Raw genomic sequence first — 8,803 nt, forward strand, 5'->3', positions numbered from 1 at the left:
AGAACAAATCAATAAATATAACAAACATTAACTTGTCTCGCAAAGATAAGAGGATTAACTACTTATTATTTAAGACTCGGAATACAAGCCAATGTCTAACTAATTGAAACTTTTTCGTCTTATTCAATAAGCGTTTATATAATATCTTGTCTTGAATTCTGCTTGTTGTAATTTATCTGTATTGGCATCAAAATTAAGTTAATTACGTGCTGAACTTCCAGACGAGATGTAGCAACTAATCTCCTTCACAGCGCTGTCTACCCGTCTTAAAAACGAAAGGACATATAGGATATTTTAATCATAAATATGCCATGCTTGAATAAAGTCTGTATGATTATAACTGGAACATTGTGAAGCATAGGTGGGCTCGACACTGCTGATCGCAGAAAACGTTGTTAAATAGTAACATCTTCACTCGAGGCCGATGTCTGTAATAATTCCCTTCACATCGAGAATGCGCTATAGGAGTATTGAATTGATCCAAGTACTTCAATGGTACTTTATTTTATCGAAACAGAGGAGGAAAAGCAACGTTGACATCGGCAGTCCGACTTTTATGCCCTGAACTCAGGACATAAAAAAAAAGACCGCCGCTAAATGTTTCAGTAATTTTGTTTACAGCTCTACCGATTTCAACAGTAATATATATTATTAATGGTTTTCTGATATCGTATCAAGGTCGTACACTATTAACAGTCCTTTATGTGGTTACTCAGCTTTTATAATGAACTGGAAATCAGTTATAATGCAAATCATTAACAGATGTAATTATATCCCGGATACGTAAATACAGTGTGTGTGTGTGTGTGTGTTACGTATGTCTTCAACCACAAAGTCCTAGAATAAAATACATTAACACCAAACTATCATCCACCAGAGACAAGAAAAGACCGAAGACCCACTACATAAACATGGGATAGCTCATCCGCAGCTGCCTGATGGCTTGAACTCAAAACGCTAAGAATCGTAATAAATACCACAAGGATTTCTATCCAACGTTCTGACGAATCTGCCACATTGGCACCTTACTCATTTCTTAAATAATACACAATCTAGACTTGTAAGCAATCTCTCTGGTTGCCAAACTTATGTAGCGTGTAACAGAAACATGTCTTGAATATGTAGTTCTCCTTGCAGTCAATACCTCAAGGATCTCGTCCTCTTATACTTTATTTTCAACTTATAATTTGCACTAGATCCCACCCCACACGCTCACCAAATATATTTATATTATCATTCTCAGATTACATCACAGACATAGCGGTTGCACAATACCAGCCCCTGCATCAACCACTTAGAAACCTGGCTCCAGATAAATAGACGAGAAAGTAGCACAGCCGAGCATATTGCTCAACGGCATAAACAAACATTCCGCACACATACACAGTGAAAGAGACAAAAAAACACATAACAGGAATTAACTACCTCACCTCTGCAACATTATCAGAGCTCATAGAAGATAATGAAATTAGCAAGACGAGACGAAAGCGTACTTACAACTTTTACCAGGCACCACATTTAGCCAACCCAAATAAACATCAATATTAGTGTACAAACAATACATGATATCTTTCGTAATATATACAAAGTGAAAAACCCTGTTGTTGTCGTCTACGCTACTTGAGTTTTAGTACACAGCGGGCAGTTGGCACGATCTTGACCCTGTATAAATGTCTGCTGAATAATGTAATTTGACCGGCTTTACGAGAACCCGGGTTTACGAGATCTAAATTTCGGACGAAGTGCCAAAGTTTCTAATACCATAACGGAGTGGCTGTGTGGTAAGAAGTTGTGGTGAAAGAGTACAGCAGAGTTCTCCACCACCGCCTGATGGAGCTTAAGTTGTTTTCGCTCAATAAACACTCACAACGCTCGGTCTAGGAATCGAAACCGCGATTCTACGACCGCGAGTCCACTTCCCCAACCACTGGGCCATTGTGCCTCCACACTTTTTTATATATATATATATATATATATATATATATATGTGTGTGTGTGTGTGTGTGTGTGTGTGTGTATGTATTTAGTTGGTATAGTTGTAGATAACACACTTGCGATGTATAAATATGGAAATTGGCAGAGCGTAGGTTCGATCTACAGGCCTCTGATTTGTGTTCCCAGCACGTTTTCCCTACTTTACTTCGTTCAACAAGCGATTAAGCAAATATATAATGTACCATTTCTTATACTGTCTGTTCTGGCTTACATCATTTCTATTATATCATCCATCAATGTTTCTTTTAATTAATTAATTAATTATTAATAAGACACTAAAAGAGAATGGCTCTCCCCAGACACAACAGTATGATAATTAATTTCTATGCACTTAACTGTCAAATGTGCAAAAATGCAGTAATTACACAATGCATCCTGTAGTATAGGGACATTAATTTATTTGCTGAAAGGCGACATCTCACTCAGCTGATGCTTGGAGAGTCACATTTTGACAAAATACCAAACATAGATGTGTGCATTGCAAATTGTTCTGGGTGTCTCTTCATTTGTCATTTTCAGATCAGCCGCGGAAGCAAATCAATTCTATAAATAATTCCCCAGAGTAGAACAGCGAGCGTGCTTGCAAGAAGATTATACAAGTCGCGATCAGACGATGCCAATCACTCAATCCATTATAAATCTCAGTAAACTATAAAGAATTTCAAAGGTTCACCAGCTCAGACTGTTTGTCCATGTTGCGCGATTTTTCCGAGTTAGCCTTTGCTTAGCGAGTTCCCTTCACAGAAAATCCGGCTGGGTTGATGGGTTCATGCTCTTCGACCACATATTACATAGTCACAGCAGTTAAAAAAGGTAACACGCGGAGACGGGGGTCGACTGTGGCTCTACTCGACGTGTTACCCGGGAGAACCCAGGAATATACCGACAAATGGCGCAACGATGCATGTCCACCCGACACCATTTGACCTGGCCTAACAGACTGCTACCTGGCCATTTACACTACAAAATCATTCTGTAGTCTGATCAATCGAACAGAATATTACTGGTTCAATTAGCAACACATGAGTATCGAACCGTATTATACACGCGTGCATATACGCGGTTGCATTGGAAAGTGAGTTTCTTAACCACACAACCATGCCTCGTAAGACATGCAGCTATTTCTAGCAGCTTTAATGACCACAGAGCAGCTAGCGTGTGCGTAGCTAGTGTGTGTTGCTCGGGGCAGCCCTTCCATTTGCTGCCCTCGGACCCCACAAAGACCACATATTGCCTACAGCAAACCCAAAAGTGCCGCCCGGGGTGGGCCGCTCCTAGTCTCCCCCCCCCCCAGCTACGCTAGTAATATGCACACACACACACACACACGTATGCGCTCGTTCGATCATGCACATACGCACAATTCTCGTTTACCAAATTCCTTCACAAGGCATTGGTCGGCCTGGGGTTATAAAAGAAGAAACTTACCCAAAAGTGCCGTACGGTGGAACTGAAACCGAAGTCACTTGATCGCAAAGCGTGCTTCTTAATCGCATTTATTTATTTAATCTCGATGACTCGTCTCGTCTGTAACCAGTCACTGCTAATACTATTACAGATCGTAGGTAGTCGCTCGACTTGCTAAAAATAACAACCAAATCTTCCCTTCTAATGTCACACTACCATTTTTGGATAAAAAAAAAACGCACTGGACAATGTACACCTAGATATACGATGCCTGAAAAACTAACAACGCATATCTAACACAGCTGGGAACGCTTTTTATTTATAAATTTACTCGATCATGGTTGACCTAGGGCTAAACAGCGCGAAGACAACAACGAGCCTCGACAGAGCTGCTTCTGTGGTCATTAAAGCTGCTAGAAATAGCAGCATCTCTTCTGCATATCAAGACTTACGAGGCATGGTTGTGTGGTCAAGAAGCTCGCTTTCCAGTGTAACCACGAGGTTTGGGGTTCAGTCCCATTGCGCTGCGCCTTAGGCAAGCGAGGGTCTTCTGCTGTAGCCCTGGGCTAACCAATAGCGCGTGAGTGAGTTTGATAGGCGGAAACTGTGGGGAAGCCCATCGTGTGTGTATGTATGTGTGTGTGGGTGTCTGTCTGTTTGTCCCCACCACAGCTTGGCAACCGGTGTTCGTTTGTTTACGATAGAATAAGTACTAGACATTTTAAAAAAAAATGTACTGAGGTCAATGTGTCTGACTAAACCCGTCAAGGCGTTGCCCCAGCTTGGCCGCATTCCAATGAGTGAAGCAAGTAAACGATAAAGGACATATTATGATAATGCTGTCCTAGAATCGCCTTTAAATAAGGCGGAATGGTCACGTTTGGAATGCTTTCGATCAGAGGTTTGTTTATCAGTCCGACACGCTACTAAACAACAACAGTCTTTGTCTATGACATAATGCACAAGCAGTGACTACTACTACTACTACTGCTGCTGCTGCTGCTACTACAGTTACTATTACTATTAGTATTAACAATTGTCTCTCCTAGTGCTTGACGACAACCATCAGCATCCATTTATTGTTTATAAGCATATAACGATATTTTACAGCTGTTACCGTCAGCTTCCCAAGTGGTCTAGTGGTTAGGATTCCGCGCTCTCACCGCGGCGGCCGGGGTTCGATTCCCCGCTTGGGAAATAGCTATTTTTATCAAATTTTTTCTTACGTTAACTCTTTTCATTTTTTTTTTTTTTTAGTTTGATGTTATGATAAACGAATTTTCTTATACTCCCATCAATTACGTAGTAATTATATGGCTGAATTACTCTAAATAAATACTCTGTCATCAAAATGCTGTGGGGATTTCGTTTGCAAGGCTTTTCATGTGAGTTGTTGTTAAAACATTCTGTTGTATCTTGTGGGGGCGGTGGTGATTATGCTAATAATAAGCACACTCTCCTGATTCTCTTTCACTTCTTGATTTTCATTTGTCAGTTGGTTAACCATTTATCCAATGAACCAATCGATTCTTTTGATTAATGATTTGGTCAATCAATCAATCAACTAGATTTCTCAAAGTCCCTTTTGTCACTATTCGCAGCTTACATCGACATAATGACCCTCCCGTTATACAATGTTTCAACACAGGAGTTCAAATCAAGAATCTTTCAAACCAAATGCAAGAACAAAAAATGACAATTCATTCCTCGAAATTTCAAGCATGACCCTCCCCCCACCATTTCTCCACCCTTCTCCTCTTGATAATCACGGTATCTAACGAATGTTCGTTAGATTACCAGTTGATGGTGTCTTTATCTTTTACTTGTTAAAGTCATTGGATAGCGGCCATACTGGAGCACCGCCTTGAAGGGGGTTTTTGTCGGATAAAATGACCCCAGTATTTATGCCTTTGAAGTCTGGTACTTATTCTATCGATATCATTTGCCGCAGCGCTATGTTAAGGGGACGTAAGTAAACTAACACACCTTGTCAAAACGTGGGTAGGAGTGGGGAGAGGGGGAAAACACGATCACAAAGACACATACATATACTACGGGCTGCCACACAGTTTCCGTCAACGAAATTCACTTACAAGGCATTGGTTAGCATGAGGCTATAGTAGTAGACACTTGCCCAAGCTACCGCTTGGAGAGACTCTACTCGAAACCACGTGCTCGCGAAGCAAACTTCTTAATCCTTAATCTAAGCCTTGCACGCAATTATTCGGATAACTGTCCATAGAATCGGTTTCCGTTCTGGGAGCTTATTAAGCGGATTGGGCTGCTGATTGGTTGGTACGAAGTGCTTGTCACTTGCGATGGTGTTACCAACATTAGTCATGCAACTGTAGCTAGCTTTGACGTTTTGTCGTTTAAATACTTTTTTTTTTTTTTTGTATAATTAGATATATAACAACCTCGCTTGCTCTGCTGCGCTGGGGAAACAGAATCGATTTGCTTCTTACAAGATACTGCATAAAGACGATTAATGATTACTAAATCCACCAACTTCATTAATCTTCTGAAATATACAATATAAGACTTTAACGCCAATCCTTAGATATTTCGAAAATATTCAAACTTAAATCATAATATACACAATCATGTGACTAAAATTACCGACCTTGACCACGAAATTTGAACTCGTTATCATTACTATTGTTTTAATACAATTTATTGCAATATCCTTATCGTGACCTGACAGAATTGTTAGCACACCGGACTAAATGCTTATCGGCATTTCGTCCGCCCCTATGTTTTGAGGTCAAATTCCGCCAAAACTTTGCCTTTCATTCTTTCGGGATAAATAGAATAAGTACTAGTCATGCACTGGGGCTAATGTAATCGATTTAGACTTCCACTGAAACTGCCGGCTCTTCGTCAAAATTTGAAGTCATTATTATTGGTCTTTGACGTTGGCACAAATGGTAATCCACTGAACAATAATTATTTTGTTCATTATTGACCGCGTTCGAAAGGCGGGGTGAGCTAACAGAAACGTTAGCACGCCGGGCGAAATGCTTAGCGATATTTCGTCTGTCTTTACGTTCTGAGTTCAAATTCCGCCGAGGTCGACATTGCCTTTTATCCCTTCGAGGTCGATAAATTAAGTACCAGTTGCATACTGAGGTCGATCTAATCGACTGGCCCCTTCCCCAAAATTCCGGACCTTGTGCCTAGAGCAGAAAGATTATTGACCGAGTTTAAATCGTACCAGCTATCTTCGGGATTGCATTTTATCCTACCGTTGAAGTCCTGGAAACACTTATTACATTGAGGACCAAGGAGTCACCAACTGACCGTGAGACATCGAAACCCAAGTAGTGTTAGTGGGCAGAAACGAAGACAGCAACAGCAGTGGGGCTTTCCCCCTTCGTATATTATATCAGAATAATGTTTGTATCACTTTCGTGCCAAGTCACTTAACAGCCTTCCAGTTTGCAGAATTATTTTCTCTTTACAAGTCATTATTTATTGTTCAACGTAAAGCAGAGGCTCAAAGTTCAATATTCTGTTGTAATTATAAAAATAATTAACAACAATTAATACGAGAAACGCCAAACTTTATTCTGAATGAGAAATTTAAAATAGGTTCGTAACCATTTTCGATTATAAACAAGCGTTTGATTGTTGGTCGAAAACTAGACCTGGCTACGTGTTAAAATGAGATCTTAGTGTCATGTTTACCAAGCAAAGCGTCACCACTTTGTACGAACGTTCACGAGGGAAAACACTTTTACTGTGGCTGAACATGTCCAACTTAGTCGACGAAATTATCGCTTTTCGTTTCTATTTCATTTCCGTGTGCATTTATTTTCGTACATGTGAAGGCGCGTGGCTTAGTGGTAAGGCAATTCGGCTCACGGTTGTAAGGCCGTGAACTCGATTCCCGGCGGTGCGTTGTATCCGTGTGCAAGTCACTTTATTTCACGTTGTTCCAATTTACTTAGTTGGCAAAAATGAGTAGTACCTGCATTTCAAAGGGCCGGCGTTGTCACATTGTGTGTCATGTTCCTTCTCCCTCTAGAACTATATTAAAAGTACGCATGTCTGTGGAGTGCTCAGCCACTTGCAGGTTAACTTCACAAGTTGGCTGTTGCGTTAATTGGATCATCTTGAACACTCGTCGTCGTAACCGACGGAGGGCCGGTTGAATTAAGTTATATTTGTACGTAGGGTTCCTGCATATACTGAGTTTCAACGCTTCTCCAGTTTCATTTCCTCTTCTCTGTACACTTATGTTTGTCCGTAAATATAGATTATATAACCTTAGAAAAAATAGTCATATCAAATACTATACAAAATAAGTTCTTGATTTAAAAAAGCAAAAATTATCTCCTACTCGGGCTGAGTATCATAATTACCAAATGGCAAGATCAGCTTCGCTTGAGCAGGGGAGATAATCACAAGATTCAAGAATTCTGGAAGTTGACAAGCTGTTACGGAAAAGAACAGGTTCATTATCTGGAAATAAGACAATCGCGGAGGCGTGTTTCTGGCTCAATAAGCGTCATTAACTCGACATTTATTCAATCCTATTTCCTGTTGCCAAACTTTTACAAAAAAAAGTAGAATACATTTATAGCTCTTTGCATAATTTAAGTAAAAATTTACTTAGGGAAATAACTAAGAGTGTCCAGTGGCATGTATTTGAGCAACGTAGACGAATATTTTGAACATTAACTATATTAGAATCTTTACTCTACGTTGAAGTTTATTAAAGATGATGGGGTCAAAATACCTTTTTCATAAATCTATTGCGAAATACTAAACTTCAACTGGATTCAAAGTTTCACTGTCCACTTTCCATTCAACTGCAAATAATTATATCTACTCTACCCACAAAGAAGTGGACTCTTCTTCTGGATTGGAAAGGAAAAAAACGATGTCATGTACTTTATTTTGCATGTACTTTATCGTGTTTATCTCGATTGAACATGAAGTTACCTACTTTACTTAACGCCAACAGACAAACGCGACTCTTTACAAGCAGTTGCAAATAATTCTGTATATATCAAATTTTCAGCTTCCGCTGTCAGCTTCCCAAGTGGTCTAGTGGTTAGGATTCCGCGCTCTCACCGCGGCGGCCGGGGTTCGATTCCCCGCTTGGGAAAAGCTTTTGTTTGTTTGTGTGTGTGTTTTTTTTTCCTTTTGGGTGTATGATAATAACTGGTTTCGTTATTTCGTTTTTGCATATGGCTTGCAAGATTCTTTATGTGAATTCGTATGTTGAAGCATATTTTATTGTGTCTGGGGAGAGTCATTCTCTTTTAGTGCCTTACTAATTTAACATACTCACCGGTCTGATTTCCACTCATTTATTTATTTATTTTTTTATTTATTTATTTTTACTAAAACTAATAAATAAGTAAATGAATGGTTTCTTTATTTTCACCTGAAT

General features: G+C 39.7%; 2 non-coding genes across 2 annotated transcripts; both read left to right on the forward strand.

Annotated features, from left to right (window-relative positions):
- Nucleotides 1–4,527: 4,527 nt before the first annotated feature.
- Trnae-cuc (transfer RNA glutamic acid (anticodon CUC)) lies at nucleotides 4,528–4,599 on the forward strand. Its single transcript has one exon. It is a non-coding gene; the product is annotated as a tRNA-Glu (tRNA).
- Nucleotides 4,600–8,443: 3,844 nt separating this feature from the next.
- Nucleotides 8,444–8,515, forward strand: Trnae-cuc (transfer RNA glutamic acid (anticodon CUC)). The gene has a single exon. It is a non-coding gene; the product is annotated as a tRNA-Glu (tRNA).
- Nucleotides 8,516–8,803: the final 288 nt, after the last annotated feature.

This window comes from Octopus bimaculoides, chromosome 11, assembly GCF_001194135.2.
Source record: "Octopus bimaculoides isolate UCB-OBI-ISO-001 chromosome 11, ASM119413v2, whole genome shotgun sequence".
NCBI classification, from domain to species: Eukaryota; Metazoa; Mollusca; class Cephalopoda; order Octopoda; family Octopodidae; genus Octopus; species Octopus bimaculoides.